Source organism: Mytilus galloprovincialis, chromosome 7 (genome assembly GCF_965363235.1).
Source record: "Mytilus galloprovincialis chromosome 7, xbMytGall1.hap1.1, whole genome shotgun sequence".
Taxonomy (NCBI): domain Eukaryota; kingdom Metazoa; phylum Mollusca; class Bivalvia; order Mytilida; family Mytilidae; genus Mytilus; species Mytilus galloprovincialis.
The window spans coordinates 93,627,049-93,644,037 of NC_134844.1; the positions used below are offsets into that span (position 1 = coordinate 93,627,049).

Genomic DNA, 16,989 nt, shown 5'->3' on the forward strand with positions numbered 1-16,989 from the left:
AGAACAAACTATAAAACTCAGTTGTAAAGGTTTAACTAATCAGATCGATACAAAGAAAAACATCAAACAAAAACACAGACAGGACGTGGCACGGTATATATTCATCCCTCATCTATAACAACACAAAAAGACACTAAGTACAGATCTGTGAGTTCTCGCAGTTACTGACAGCTAGTTCAAAGCCAATAACAACTAATGAAAAAATCATATATCTAAGACTGAAATATCAATCAGTACACATCGAACATCCAATGTGTCTACTTACCAAATAATACAAGATGGTCTAGAGTTATAGATTCTAGGTACTGATTGTGTAGCATTTTATCTACCTTTATAGTTTTACCTTTATTTGTCTTTGTACTTTTATGTCCCATTTGATCTTATGTCTATTGGCATAGTTCGGTATAAGTGCATCCAGCTTTAAGGTTATGTTTTTGCTTTTTGCGTTCCTTATGTGGGTGGTTCCAGAGAAATATTTTCGTTTGTCGGAGATTTAATCTGGTGCGCAACAGATTGAATCTCGTAGAACATTTGGAAACTGCCGCGTACAATTTTCAAAAACAGGTGCGCACGACTTTCAAACTAGTGTTTGCACGAGTTTCAAAGTCGTGCGAACCAATGCTTGAAAGTCATGCGTTAAATTTAGAAAGTCGTGCTCACTATTTTGAGAGTCGTGAGCACGAGTTTGAAAGTCGTGCACATCATTTTGAAATTCCTGCGTGCCAGTTTGAAAGTCATGCGCACAAGTTTGAAAGTCGTGCACAAGAGCTGAAAAGGCGTGCGAGCCAGTTTGAAAGTCATGCGCACCAGTTTGAAAGTCATGCGCACTAGTTTGAAAGTCGTGCATATAAGCTGAAAAGGCGTGCGCACGATTTTTCAAACTGGTCCCTACCAGATGCAATCTCCGGCAAACGAAAATATTTATATTTACATGACCCTTAAGGGGCTCCGTATTTAGACTTACCACACGGACTATTATCTACTACAAAATCATTTTGTTGGCGTCTTTGTATGATTTAATTGTGAGTGCCATGTTAACCAATTATGTCTGTATGGGTTGATCACCCAATTTGGCCATCTTACGGAACATTAAACAATCATACATTTGGGCGTATAAGCTGGCTAGAAAACCAGATTTAACTCACCATTTTCTTAGAAAGATGCCTGTGCCAAGTCTGGAATATGACAGTTGTTTTCCTAATGTTTTTTTTATCAATGTTTGTTTTTCCAATTATGCAAAAATTAACAAGGATCTTCCTTTTATAGATTATGACTGCATACAAATTAATGGAAATCAGACGAGACGATCTTAACTTTTCAAACGACATAAAACTTATGCAGGACGGACAGACGAACTTATATTGTTATAAGAAAACTAGTGGTCTTAGTGGTTTATCAAATAATCAGATCCAATGGCATTGAACCATCATAGCCCAAAACAAAAGGGAAGCGGAATAAGTCATACAAATCCAATCTTTTGTTATACCAATTACAAATATAAATTATCGTTTGTTCAAAGAAAGATTTTATTGTTTTCGTGGATGTTTTGCAATAATGAATAAGCGACAACAGATCTTTCACGATCCTTTTCACGATCATCAAAATGCGGTACCCGATCTTTTACGATCCGAAAAATTAAATTTTTACAAATATTACCGTTTTTGCAAAGTTTCTAATTAAACTAAATCAAAAAACTTGAAGAACTATTTTAAACAGAAATATTGAACAATATTCGTAAGAGAAAAGTAGTTCATGCTTTAAAAATTTAAAAAAAATCATGTTTGTTTACATTTTTATTTCTCTGAAATTTCGAAGAGCAATCTGCCTTTTGTAGTTTTGTTAAAACGGTGTACTTTTAATAGATATAGGAAGATGTGGTGTGAGTGCCAATGAGACAACTCTCCATACAAATAACAATTTAAAAAGTAAACCATTATAGGTTAAAGTACGGCCTTCAACACGGAGCCTTGGCTCACACCGAACAACAAGCTATAAAGGGCCCCAAAATTACTAGTGTAAAACCATTCAAACGGGAAAACCAACGGCCTAATCTATATAAACAAAACGAGAAACGAGAAACACGTATATATTACATAAACAAACGACAACTACTGTACATCAGATTCCTGACTTAGGACAGGTGCAAACATTTGCAGCGGGATTAAACGTTTTAATGGATCCAAACCTTCTCCCTTTTTCTGAAACAATAGCATAACATCACAACAAAGAAAAACATACGATAAAATATCAATTGGCAGACTTAACTCAATCAAAAAACGTATGATTAAACAATGAACGAATAAATTCGATCTGCGATATCTGAATACAAATGCACAGTTAATTTAATATTAGAGACAAACTTTCATGACCAAAAAGCTAACAAACAAATTCAAACACATGACTGAGAAATATTTAACCAATCAATGTTCACTTTAGAAAAAAACCGGTTTTTTTATAATCTTGAAGTTTATACAAATGTTGTAAGAATAAGTGAAAAATTGAAGATATTACAAATAATCAAAGCTGGTGTACAGACAAGATCCATATAAATAAAAAATAACAAAAAGCATTATAAACAGTATCAACAGGTCGAATTAACAAGAAAATACGATTTGAGAGTACTCGCAGTTACTGACAGCTAGTTAAAAGCCAAAACCAATTAATAATAAAAAAATCATGCATCAGAGACTAAAATCGACTAAAACACATCACAGGGATTTAGTATTTTAACGTCATTAATAGTCAAAGAAGACATGACTTGTGCAATGCCAAAAATAAATGTATCGACAGGTAGTAGTATAGTGAAGAGCGACTTCTATAGAAATAAAAGTTAACGTGTCTGTGTCTCTATACATCTCGCCTCAAAAGATAATGAAATTTAGTTATGTTTTAAGCCTTGATTTTTCTCGGATGCTGATCATAATATTGAACTATTTTGACAGACAGTTTTATTTTTCCAATATTTGTCTTTATAAATAATTGATTAAATAAGATTATTTACTGACGGAGCATGTGTCTTCTCGATAATATTTCATTCACGATCCTATACCAGATCTTTCACGATCCAATCGCAATAGTTGACCACCGTTACTTATTCTTTCACGATCATTTTTCTCGATAAACCGAATGACAGCCGTGCTATTGGGTCGTACATTCAAATACATAATATCCTTTGCATGATAGAGTAAAATTTGATAAATCTTCCTATATCTAGGCTGATGAATAATTTGTTACTATTTCAATGGGAACACGACGTACTTCTACAAACTCTTACCCAACTTTTGTTTTATCATTATTGACTTTTGTGTTTCATTAAATAGGTTATATAGAACATTTAATGTTTTATTTTTATTTTGTAATTTTATGTGTAAGTTGCAATATTATAAGAAAGAAAATACCAACTATAATGCATATAAATAAACATAAAATAGTGGTGTAAAGTAACATTATTTGAACTATTCAGTATATAATGCTAATCACAAAATCTGGCGTTATTGTGTAAACTTTCTTCACCAGTTTATTAATTAGATCGAATTTTGTCGATTTAATATTTTGTGTATTACTATATTTCAATTTTATGTCACTGAAAGCTTATCGTAGGTTTAATCAGAGTTATCGAACTTTTTCATCAACCCATGTGATGACAAACTATCTCGGACAATTTATCTTGGAATTTCCATAAGCTTTGGCTGACCACAATGTAAGAACCTTTTTATTTACTATAATATGAGTTTATAATACTGTTCAAGTAATTTTTGATACAAGTTTAATGATTATTTTCTCGCATTTTGCAATGTTTATGTCGTTGTATGGTATGTCGGTTTGACAATCAAAATACATTGTTTTGTAAACAATACTTACCTGGTATGATACTTACGTGGATAATACTTACCTTTTCCCTTTTTTTGTAATTCCCTTGACCTGATATTCCCATTTTTTCGGGTTTTCAGTTGTTAATTCTATACCCCCTTTTTTCGTGTGAAAAAATGTATGGAACACACTTCGTGTCATATTTGTAATTTATTATTTTTTGGTAATTTCATATAACAACTCGATATGGCTGTTATGATCATGTTTTTGTATTATTTTTTGTATTAACATTTTTTATAAGTAGTTTTTACTTTCTTTGTAGCTCTTCACCACTCTATCTTGTTCAGTCTACATTGATGAATAAAATGGTTTAAACTGTCTGCATTAGTTACATTACTTAGTGGCAGAACAGTGAAGAGATTCAATACAGCAATGAGTAACATGGATCCATTAGAACAGAAGAATGATCAGATGTCCAAGGATGGTCTCGAGTTAGATAAGGAAACCAGATTAAGGACATTAACCGAAAAAGCTCAAATTGAATATGACCAAACGGTTACAAACTACTTTTCAAAACTTTCAACATTGAAAAGAAACGTGGATTATGAAATCGGAACTTATAAATCCGAAGATCAAACAAAAGAATCAATATCCGTGTGCCAAAAAAGGATAGAAAATTCACTTGACAAATACCTCAATATGGCAGAAGAAATCTCGCAATATCTCAAAAGGAAAAACACAGCAGATAGCCTTCGAGAACTCGAAAATCACGAATCGGTGTATACTAATGTAGAACTATCCGCAGACGAAGTATTTCTTGATATGCAAAGGATACAACAAAGGACTAAAACAAAATCTGTTAAATCAGTTAAATCAAATGGACGATCGTCAGTAGCATCATCAACCACGAAAATGAAAGCTAGAGCTGAAGCAGCAAAAGCATCATTAGAATTCGCAGCTAAAGAAGCCGAACTTAAGAAGGCAGATGCAGAAATACAGCGAAAACAGATGGACATTCAAGCAGATCTAGAATTTCTTAGTAAGCAAAAAGAAGCAGCTGTAGCATATGCAGAGTACAAAGCAGCTATGGAAGACGATGATTCACAGCATGATGCTAAGTCATTACAAGGAATACCTAAACAAGACGAGTTAGATCGAACTAGACAGTACGTCGAAAGTCATAGAAATGTTACATTTAACAGTCAGAACTTCCGTGATAATCCGGTTCACAGCAATACTCACTTGGGCGATAATACTAGTGCTCCATTTATCCCAAGTACCCACCAGGATCAAATGCCTGTATCGGGACCTGTTGAAACTCACGATACGAACAACCCTAGTTTGAGCGAATTTTCGCGATTTCTATTAAAGAAAGATCTTTTGATGTCGAGATTTAACCGTTTCAATGACCGTCCAGAATCGTATGCACTTTGGAAATCCGGTTTTAAAGCTATTACAAAGGAACTTGAAGTGACTGCTGTTGAGGAAAGTGAACTTTTAATTAAGTGGCTTGGACCCGATTCATCAAAGTTTGGGCAAAGCATCCGGACATCAAACTTAAGTGATCCGTCGATAGGATTACGAAAGATATGGCAAAGGCTAGAAGAACGTTTTGGTAGCCCGGAAATGATAGAAACGTCACTGAAGACAAAGATCAACGAATTTCCTAAAGTAACATTTAGAGAAGTGAAACGATTATATGATTTACAAGACGTTCTTTCGGAAATATTGTCAATTAAAGAGAATCCTGTATATGAGAAGCTTCTAAGTTACTTCGACTCTTCAGTAGGAATCAACCCGATAATGAGTAAATTGCCACAATCGCTACAATATAAGTGGAGGGATAAAGCAACAAACTACAAGAAGTCAAAGAATGTTCCGTATCCGCCATTTTCGTTTTTTGTTGAATTCATATCCGATCAGGCTAGTAAGTACAATGACCCAGGATTCAAATTTGAAAGTGATCAAAACAACAATTCACCACAAGCACGGGATAAAGAATCCGGACGTTCATCTCAGAGACCACGCTTGAGCGCGAGAAACATAAATGTTAGTAAGACAGAAATTGCTACTACCACAGAGGGTATTAAACCAATTAAGCTTAAATGTGCTATTCATAAGACTAATCATTCGTTAAATGATTGCAGGTCGTTTTTATCCAAGTCTATAGAGGACCGTCGTAAGATAATTAAGGAAAACGGTATATGCTTCAAGTGCATCAACTCGAAAGATCACCTCAGTCGCAATTGTCCTGAAAATGTTCAATGTAAGGAGTGTGACAGCTCTACTCATAGTTCAGGAATGCATATTTACGGACAACAGAAAATGCAACCTTTGGAACCCCATGGCGGGGAGCAATCTGAAGACGCAAGTAAAGTTGTTAAGGCGTGTTGCATGGACATATGTAATGGTAAATTTTCTGGAAAGTCATGTGCGAAAATACTTCCGGTATTTGTTTCACATGAAGATGATCCATCCAAACGCATCAAGACTTACATTATATTAGACGAACAAAGCAATAGGTCTTTGGGTAAGAAAGAACTGTTTGATTCATTTGACATTGTATGTAAACCAGAGGAGTATACATTAATGAGTTGCTCGGGTCGGACAAGAATGACTGGTCGACGTGTGTCAGGATTGTTACTCGAATCTTTAGATGGGTCAACAAAAATGCAATTGCCAACAGTCATAGAATGTAAGGAGATACCAAATAATCGCGATGAGATTCCGACTCCAGACGTAGCTAATTATCACGATCATCTTCGTAGCATTTCACATGAACTTGAACCTTTAGATGAAAATGCAGATATTCTTTTATTGATAGGACGAGACCTTCTAGAAGCTCATCACATAATTGAACAACGAATCGGACCAGCTCATTCTCCATATGCACAAAGATTAGCTCTGGGTTGGGTTATAATCGGAGATGTTTGTATTGGAAATAGACATGTCACAGACTCTGTCAAGTCTTACAAGACATACATTCAAGCAGGTGGACGCCCGTCACTCTTAAAACCGTGTCCAAATGTAATCAGTGTACGGGAATTGCTGAAAACTCAAAACAAACTTGATAATATTGACTTTGATGAAACAAAATTGGGAGACGGTGTATTTGATCGCACTGAGTTCGATGACACACCTGGAAAGTCTATAGAAGACAAAATATTTCTTGATATAATGGAGAAGGATTTCCACAAGAATGAACATGGAAATTGGTGCGCACCTTTACCCTTTAAACCTAATAGGGAACGATTACCAAACAATTTTCCTATGGCTTTACGTCGTGCTAAAACACTTGATAGAAGTCTTCAGTCTAATAAAGAAAAACGTGAACACTTTTTAGAATTTATGCACAATCTTATACAAAACAATCATGCAGAAATAGCACCAAAACTTGATGAAGGAGCAGAATCTTGGTACCTACCTGTCTTTGGTATCTATCATCCAAAGAAACCTGGAAAGATCCGTTGTGTTTTTGATTCCTCTGCCAAATTTGGAGATGTGTCACTCAACAAGGTATTGCTACAAGGACCAGATCTAAATAATTCTCTTCTGAGTGTCCTCATGCGCTTCAGAAAAAATCGTATTGCTGCCTCAGCTGACGTTCAGCAGATGTTCTATTCGTTTTCTGTTGATGAGAAGCATAGAGACTTTCTTCGTTTCCTATGGCACGAAGACAATGACCTTGATAAACAACTAGTAGCCTTTAGAATGACCGTACACGTATTCGGGAATAGCCCCTCGCCAGCGGTTGCAACATATGGACTACGAAAGTGCTCAAATTTGGCTGAACCAGATGTTAGAAATTTTATTCAGAGACACTTTTATGTTGACGATGGCCTCATGTCATTAGATAGCAGTCAGGACATGATAGATCTGCTAACACGAACTCAGAAAACCTTATTGGAGGAAGGAAATATACGCCTTCACAAGTTCGCATCAAATAGTGATGAAGTAATGTCCGCTCTTCCACATGAAGATCTTGCTCAAGACTTGAAGAGTATAGACTTTGATTCAGATAGTGTTCCGCTACAGAGGAGTTTAGGGTTGTACTGGGACCTAGCTACAGACTGTTTTACCTATCGAATTTCTGAAGAAAGCAAACCTTTTACACGCCGTGGTGTATTATCTACACTTAACAGTTTATTTGACCCGCTAGGCTTTGTCGCTCCAGTCATAATTAAAGGTAAAATTATACTGCGTGAGCTTATGGCGCAATCTGTTGATTGGGACGAACCCCTGCCGGAACACAGCAGATCGGAATGGGAAACTTGGAGAAATTCGCTTAGTGCTCTTCAGAACATTACAATTCCACGCATGTATGTAAGTTCTTCATTAAGTAAAAAACCTACCTTTGAACTTCATGTCTTTGCTGACGCATCTGAAAAGGCTATTGCAGCGGTATCATACTTACGAACAATAAAACCTGATGGCAACTTTGAAACTGGATTCATTTTAGGAAAGGCAAAAGTCGCACCTCACCATGGACACACTATACCGAGGTTAGAGCTGTGTGCAGCTGTTTTGGCGGTTGACGTAGCAAAGACAGTTGTTGAGAACTTTGATGAGACTTTCGATGTTGTTAAGTTTTACACCGACAGCAAGGTGGTCCTGGGATATATTTATAACCAGACACGTCGCTTTTATGTTTATGTGGAACATAGAATCGAACGCATACGTAAGTCAACGGTCCCAGAACAATGGAATTACGTTCCAACATCAGTCAATCCCGCAGATCAAGCTACAAGGTCAGTTTCGTCAGAAGATATTGGTTCTAGTTGTTGGTTGCAAGGACCAACTAAGTTTCTAAGCGGAGAACTACAAGCTTCTGCATCTACTGAAACTCTAACGACACTGGTCAATCCAGATTTAGATAAAGAAGTACGACCTATTGTGACAGTTACAAAGACTACAATTGAAGACAGTCATTCTATTGGATCTGAACGATTTCAAAACTTTTCATCATGGAAGTCACTGGTAAATGGAATAGCCGTTCTACAAAGATTCATTCAGTCGAGATTCAAAAAGGTTACTTTACAAGATATCGATGTAGTTAAGTCGCTCAATGAGTCAGAAATATTTATAATTAAGACAATACAAAGTGAAGTTTATAGTTCAGAAATAGACTGCATAGTAAATGGACAAAATCTTAGGAAAAACAGTAGCATTATATCTTTAGATCCATTTCTGGATAGTGAAGGCATTTTGCGTGTTGGTGGAAGACTCAATAAATCAAATCTGCCATACCAAGAAAGAAATCCACTCATTCTTCCAGGAAAATGTCATGTGTCAAAATTACTAGTGCAACATTTTCATGCCCAAGTCAAGCACCAAGGAAGACATTTTACAGAAGGTGCCATTCGTGCAGAGGGTTACTGGATTACAGGCTCGAAACGTCTCGTATCATCAGTTATACACCATTGCGTCCCGTGTCGTAAACTCAGAGGTTGTTTGGAGGTTCAAAAGATGGCTGACCTCCCTACAGACAGAATAGAACCCACTCCGCCATTTACTAATGTGGGGGTCGATGCATTTGGTCCCTGGTCTGTTATTCATCGCAGGACTCGTGGTGGCTGTTCAAATTCTAAGAGGTGGGCTATACTTTTTACATGTCTCACGACACGTGCAATACATATAGAAATAGTCGAAGAGATGTCTTCGAGTGCTTTCATCAATGCCTTACGCAGATTCATTGCAATCAGAGGAAAAGTGAGTGTTTTTAGATCGGATCGCGGTACTAATTTCATAGGTGCAGTGGATCCTTTACATATCGAGGCTATTAACGTTGAAGATGACAAAGTTAAAACTTTTATGCATGAAACAAGGACGATTTGGATTTTCAACCCTCCCCACTCCTCGCACATGGGAGGAGCGTGGGAACGATTAATAGGCGTAACAAGAAGGATTTTGGACTCTATTCTTACAGATTCAAACACAAAATTTCTAACTCATGATGTTTTAGTTACCTTCATGGCTGAAGTAGCGAGTATAGTGAATCATAGACCAATAGTTCCGGTTTCTTCTGACACTGATAATCCGTTTATACTTTCACCGGCAGTGCTTCTTACTCAAAAGACAAAATCTACAATCGAAACCGATTACATTGGAGAATTTGACACAAAGGATCTTCTCCGTGCCGAATGGAAGCGTGTAATGGTTCTTTCTGACATGTTTTGGTCAAGGTGGCGCAAAGAGTATCTGAACAATCTTCAGTCAAGGAGAAAATGGCATAAGGATGTTCCAAACATAAAGGAAGGAGATGTCGTTTTATTAAGAGACAAAACTCTAATTCGTAATGAATGGCCTCTTGGACTTGTAATTCGTGCATTCGCGAGTGATGATGGAAAAGTGAGAAAAACAGAAATTCGTGTGATAAGAGATGGCAAACCAACAGTTTATGTGCGACCAATTACAGAACTTGTTCTTCTTGTCTCCGATCGAGAACAATGTGTTTGAACTTTAAATATAAATTGTATTTGTTCAAAGATTTATTCAGTTATAGTGATATCCAGAAGACTGATATCAGACGGGGAGTGTAAAGTAACATTATTTGAACTATTCAGTATATAATGCTAATCACAAAATCTGGCGTTATTGTGTAAACTTTCTTCACCAGTTTATTAATTAGATCGAATTTTGTCGATTTAATATTTTGTGTATTACTATATTTCAATTTTATGTCACTGAAAGCTTATCGTAGGTTTAATCAGAGTTATCGAACTTTTTCATCAACCCATGTGATGACAAACTATCTCGGACAATTTATCTTGGAATTTCCATAAGCTTTGGCTGACCACAATGTAAGAACCTTTTTATTTACTATAATATGAGTTTATAATACTGTTCAAGTAATTTTTGATACAAGTTTAATGATTATTTTCTCGCATTTTGCAATGTTTATGTCGTTGTATGGTATGTCGGTTTGACAATCAAAATACATTGTTTTGTAAACAATACTTACCTGGTATGATACTTACGTGGATAATACTTACCTTTTCCCTTTTTTTGTAATTCCCTTGACCTGATATTCCCATTTTTTCGGGTTTTCAGTTGTTAATTCTATACCCCCTTTTTTCGTGTGAAAAAATGTATGGAACACACTTCGTGTCATATTTGTAATTTATTATTTTTTGGTAATTTCATATAACAACTCGATATGGCTGTTATGATCATGTTTTTGTATTATTTTTTGTATTAACATTTTTTATAAGTAGTTTTTACTTTCTTTGTAGCTCTTCACCACTCTATCTTGTTCAGTCTACATTGATGAATAAAATGGTTTAAACTGTCTGCATTAGTTACATTACTTAGTGGCAGAACAAGTGGGTACAAGTTGGTAGAAGTACAAGTTGGTAAATATAGGATACAAGTTTGTTGAGTACAACGTGTACAAGTTGGTAGCTAGAAATACGAGTAGGTAAATATAGATGACAAGTTTGTTGAGTACAACGTGTACAAGTTTGCAAAGGTACGAGGATGTTAATGAAGGGTACAAGTTAGTTGAATACAACGTGTACAAGCTGGAAGCTAGAAGTACAAGTTGGTAAATATAGGATACAAGTTTGTTGAGTACAACGTGTACTAGCTGGTAGCTAGAAGTAAAGTTGGTAAATATAGATTACAAGTTTGTTGAGTACAACGTGTACACGTTTGCAAAGTATGAGTAGACAAATATAGGATACAAGTTTGTTGGGTACAGCATGTACATACCACATCTTCTTATCTTTATATATTAATAGATTTTCTTATGTAACTATTTGTTATATGAATGTAATTCTCCATATATGCATATAGGTCACTGTACAGCCTGATTTATGTACATATACAATAACAATAAATGAAAAATAAATATGATACACAAAAACAAATGATGACCAATTTTAATCAGGAGCAAAAAGAAAAATGCATCAACTTGTCACGGAATAGAAGTTCCTTCTTAATATAAGTTCCAAGTGGAGGAAATATTCTGTAATATTGTTTCAATTGGAATAAATATTACAGTATTTGTTCCTTACGGAATAAAGGGTATATGGTATTTGTTCTCACAGGAACATTTATTATACCAAAGTTTTCATGGGAACTTCTGTTAGGGAGCTACCATTTGATTTTTATGGGGGAAAGGGGGGGGGGAGGGAATTTTTGTCCTGCATTTTTCTTTAGTTGTAATCTCTGTCCTGCTTTTTTTTATTTTTCACTCTATTCAGTCCTGGCTTTTTTTATTAGTTTATACTTACTTTTTTTTCAGAAAGTGTTATCCTGCCTTTTTTTTACTCAAAACTCCTTTCCTGCCTATTTTTTTAAAATTTCATCCTTGAGAACTCTGGTATTTTTATACTATTTGTAAGAATTATACCCTACACCATGTCCACCAACCTTTGTTAAAATATATATTTAATTTAAAACCACATCAACAATAAACAATTTCCTTACATGCTTATGGGAGCAACCATTTAACTTCCAGGGGAGGGGTTATGGTTTCCGCTACAGTTAGCATCAAATGAGTCTTAATTTTATATCTCGTATCTTATTTTGTAACTACTTGGCATCAAAAGGAGTAAAATGTTTTTCTTTAACGTTATTTGCACAAATATTTAACGTCATTCGCCATTTGGCGTGTTTGGGGTTCATCATTCTTACCCTTTTGGCATGTTTGGGGTACCCCATTCTTACCCTTTTGGCGTGTTTGGGGTACCCATTCTTACCCTTTTTAGCATGTTTGGGGTACCCATTCTTACCCTTTTGGCATGTTTTGGGTACCCATTCTTACCCTTTTGGCATGTTTGGGGTACCCCATTCTTACCCTTTTGGCATGTTTGGGGTACCCCATTTCTTACCCTTTTGGCATGTTTGGGGTACCCCATTCTTACCATTTTGGCATGTTTGGGTTCACCATTCTTACCCTTTTGGCATGTTTGGGGTTTACCATTCTTACCCTTTTGGCATGTTTGGGGTACCCCATTCTTACCATTTTGGCATGTTTGGGGTACCCCATTCTTACCCTTTTGGCATGTTTGGGGTACCCCATTTCTTACCCTTTTGGCATGTTTGGGGTACCTCATTCTTACCCTTTTGGCATGTTTTGGGTTCACTATTCTTACCCTTTTGGTATGTTTGGGGTTCACCATTTCTTACCCTTTTGGCATGTTTGGGGTACCCCATTCTTACCCTTTTGGCATGTTTGGGGTTCACCATTCTTACCCTTTTGGCATGTTTGTGGTTCACCATTCTTACCCTTTTGGCATGTTTGGGGTACCCCATTCTTACCCTTTTGGCATGTTTGGGGTACCCATTCTTACCCTTTTGGCATGTTTGGGGTACCCCATTCTTACCCTTTTGGCATGTTTGGGGTACCTCATTCTTACCCTTTTGGCATGTTGGGGTACCCCATTCTTACCCTTTTGGCATGTTTGGGGTAACCCATTCTTACCCTTTTGGCATGTTGGGGTACCCCATTCTTACCCTTTTAAAATCCTATAACTCTGGCATGACACAGCCAATTTTATTTCAAATTAAAATCTTGATATTGTTGTGATCAAATTACATCCTATTTAAGTTATCGAATATGTGTACCAAGTTTCAAGTTGATCGTACTTCAAAAACTACCCTGACCAAAAACTTTAACCTGAAGCGGAACAAACGGACAAACGAACGAACGGATGAATGAAGCGGGAAAGACGGACGAACGAACAGACGCAGACCAGAAAACATAATGCCCCTCTATAATCGTAGGTGGGGCATGAAAAAATACTACTGGTACATTTTTTAAATCATTTAACAAAAAAAGAACACACATTTTCTGTTGCATTGTAGAGTCCAAAACTGTCTAACTTTTTTATTATGTGGCAACAAGAAATCCGTGGAAAGTTCCAGGCCTCATTAAAAATAATACAACATGTATGTGGTTTGATTACCAATCATTTGAGACAACTAGCTACAAGAGACCAAATAAAGTAGATGTTAACAACTACTGTAAAATCAGAAATTATTGCGATGTTTTTATTATTTGGAAAATGCGACAGGGTTATAATCGCAATACTTTAAACTCGCATTTTGAAAATTTTTATTTGAATTCAACAGGATTTTTCCCAATTTCGCAAAAATTAAAATCGCATTGTAGTCTAAACATTCTAAAATAACAAAATCGCAATAATAAATGCACGCAATAATTTCTGAATTTACAGTATATGTCACTGTATATCAGGTACTTGTATAAATGTATTCTGTAATTTGTTGGTCTCTAGGGCCTATAGTGTTTGAGGTGTTCCAACAACTATATAAAACTACGAAATAAATACAAGCAATATTAATAGAGGAGGATTTAGGAGGGGCTTTGTGGGAAAAATTTGGTTGATTATATAGGTGATCACTGAAGCATGACTGGAGCGAGCCCACTTAGACAGTCAGTGGGCCTCCACTTATGACAATTTCTGGATCCGCCACTGATTTAGTGTTATTTACAACTACATGTTCCTCAACATGCTCAAATGAAGCAAGCCTACATTGTTTGTATTTAAGCCAAGACTTAACAGACTGGTACATGTACAGAGGCTCTGCTTCATGATTCGACTAAAATGAAATTAACATTGTACAGTATATATACCCAGCTAAAAATTGTACCAAGATAGAACCTCCCCCTCCCAAAGAAAATAATATAAAGATGAATGGTTGGTACATGCATATCCAAAACTAGATAGAACCTCCCCCTCCCCCTAAAAATAATATAAAGATGAATGGTTGGTACATGCATATCCAATACTAGATAGAACCTCCCCCTCCCCCTAGAAATAATATAAAAATGAATGGTTGGTACCTGCATATCCAAAACTAGATAGAACCTCCCCCTCCCCCTAAAAATAATATAAAGATGAATGGTTGGTACATGCATATCCAATACTAGATAGAACCTCCCCCTCCCCCTAGAAATAATATAAAGATGAATGGTTGGTACATGCATATCCAAAACTAGATAGAACCTCCCCCCTCCCCCTAAAAATAATATAAAGATGAATGGTTGGTACATGCATATCCAAAACTAGATAGAACCTCCCCCTCCCCCTAGAAATAATATAAAAATGAATGGTTGGTACCTGCATATCCAAAACTAGATAGAACCCCCCCTCCCCCTAAAAATAATATAAAAATAAATGGTTGGTACATGCATATCCAATACTAGATAGAACCTCCCCCTCCCCCTAATAATAATATAAAGATGAATGGTTGGTACATGCATATCCAATACTAGATAGAACCTCCCCCTCCCCCTAGAAATAATATAAAGATGAATGGTTGGTACATGCATATCCAATACTAGATAGAACCTCCCCCCTCCCCCTAAAAATAATATAAAGATGAATGGTTGGTACATGCATATCCAAAACTAGATAGAACCTCCCCCCTCCCCCTAAAAATAATATAAAGATGAATGGTTGGTACATGCATATCCAAAACTAGATAGAACCTCCCCCCTCCCCCTAAAAATAATATAAAGATGAATGGTTGGTACATGCATATCCAAAACTAGATAGAACCTCCCCCTCCCCCTAGAAATAATATAAAGATGAATGGTTGGTACATGCATATCCAATACTAGATAGAACCTCCCCCTCCCCCTAGAAATAATATAAAGATGAATGGTTGGTACATGCATATCCAATACTAGATAGAACCTCCCCCTCCCCTAGAAATAATATAAAGATGAATGGTTGGTACATGCATATCCAAAACTAGATAGAACCTCCCCCTCCCCCCTAGAAATAATATAAAGATGAATGGTTGGTACATGCATATCCAATACTAGATAGAACCTCCCCCTCCCCCTAGAAATAATATAAAGATGAATGGTTGGTACATGCATATCCAATACTAGATAGAAGCTCCCCCCTCCCCCTAGAAATAATATAAAGATGAATGGTTGGTACATGCATATCCAATACTAGATAGAACCTCCCCCTCCCCCTAGAAATAATATAAAGATGAATGGTTGGTACATGCATATCCAAAAATAGATAGAACCTCCCCCTCCCCCTAGAAAAAATATAAAAATGAATGGTTGGTACATGCATATCCAATACTAGATAGAACCTTCCCCCTCCCCCTAAAAATAATATAAAGATGAATGGTTGGTACATGCATATCCAATCCTAGTTAGAACCTCCCCCTCTCCCTAGAAATAATATAAAGACGAATGGTTGGTACATGCATATCCAATCCTAGATAGAACCTCCCCCTCCCCCTAGAAATAATATAAAGATGAATGGTTGGTACATGCATATCCAATACTAGATAGAACCTCCCCCTCCCCCTAGAAATAATATAAAGATGAATGGTTGGTACTTGCATATCCAATACTAGATAGAACCTCCCCCCTCCCCTAAAAATAATATAAAGATGAATGGTTGGTACATGCATATCCAAAACTAGATAGAACCTCCCCCCTCCCCCTAGAAATAATATAAAGATGAATGGTTGGTACATGCATATCCAATACTAGATAGAACCTCCCCCTCCCCCTAGAAATAATATAAAGATGAATGGTTGGTACATGCATATCCAAAAATAGATAGAACCTCCCCCTCCCCCTAGAAAAAATATAAAGATGAATGGTTGGTACATGCATATCCAATACTAGATAGAACCTTCCCCCTCCCCCTAAAAATAATATAAAGATGAATGGTTGGTACATGCATATCCAATCCTAGTTAGAACCTCCCCCTCCCCCTAGAAATAATATAAAGATGAATGGTTGGTACATGCATATCCAATCCTAGATAGAACCTCCCCCTCCCCCTAGAAAATAATATAAAGATGAATGGTTGGTACATGCATATCCAATACTAGATAGAACCTCCCCCTCCCCCTAGAAATAATATAAAGATGAATGGTTGGTACTTGCATATCCAATACTAGATAGAACCTCCCCCTCCCCCTAAAAATAATATAAAGATGAACAGTTGGTACATGCATATCCAATACTAGATAGAACCTCCCCTCCCCCTAAAAATAATATAAAGATGAATGGTTGGTACATGCATATCCAATACTAGATAGAACCTCCCCTCCCCCTAATAATAATATAAAGATGAATGGTTGGTACATGCATATCCAATACTAGATAGAACCTCCCCCCTCCCCCTAAAAATAATATAAAGATGAATGGTTGGTACATGCATATCCAAAACT

General features: G+C 36.4%; 2 long non-coding RNA genes across 2 annotated transcripts; both read left to right on the plus strand.

Moving 5' to 3' along the window:
• The first annotated feature begins 3,608 nt into the window (after positions 1-3,608).
• LOC143083999 (uncharacterized) lies at positions 3,609-4,190 on the plus strand. The gene is made up of 2 exons (XR_012980974.1): positions 3,609-3,700; positions 4,133-4,190. It is a non-coding gene; the product is annotated as an uncharacterized LOC143083999 (long non-coding RNA).
• Positions 4,191-10,518: 6,328 nt separating this feature from the next.
• On the plus strand, positions 10,519-11,100 carry LOC143084000 (uncharacterized). The gene is made up of 2 exons (XR_012980975.1): positions 10,519-10,610; positions 11,043-11,100. It is a non-coding gene; the product is annotated as an uncharacterized LOC143084000 (long non-coding RNA).
• The last annotated feature ends 5,889 nt before the right edge of the window (positions 11,101-16,989 follow it).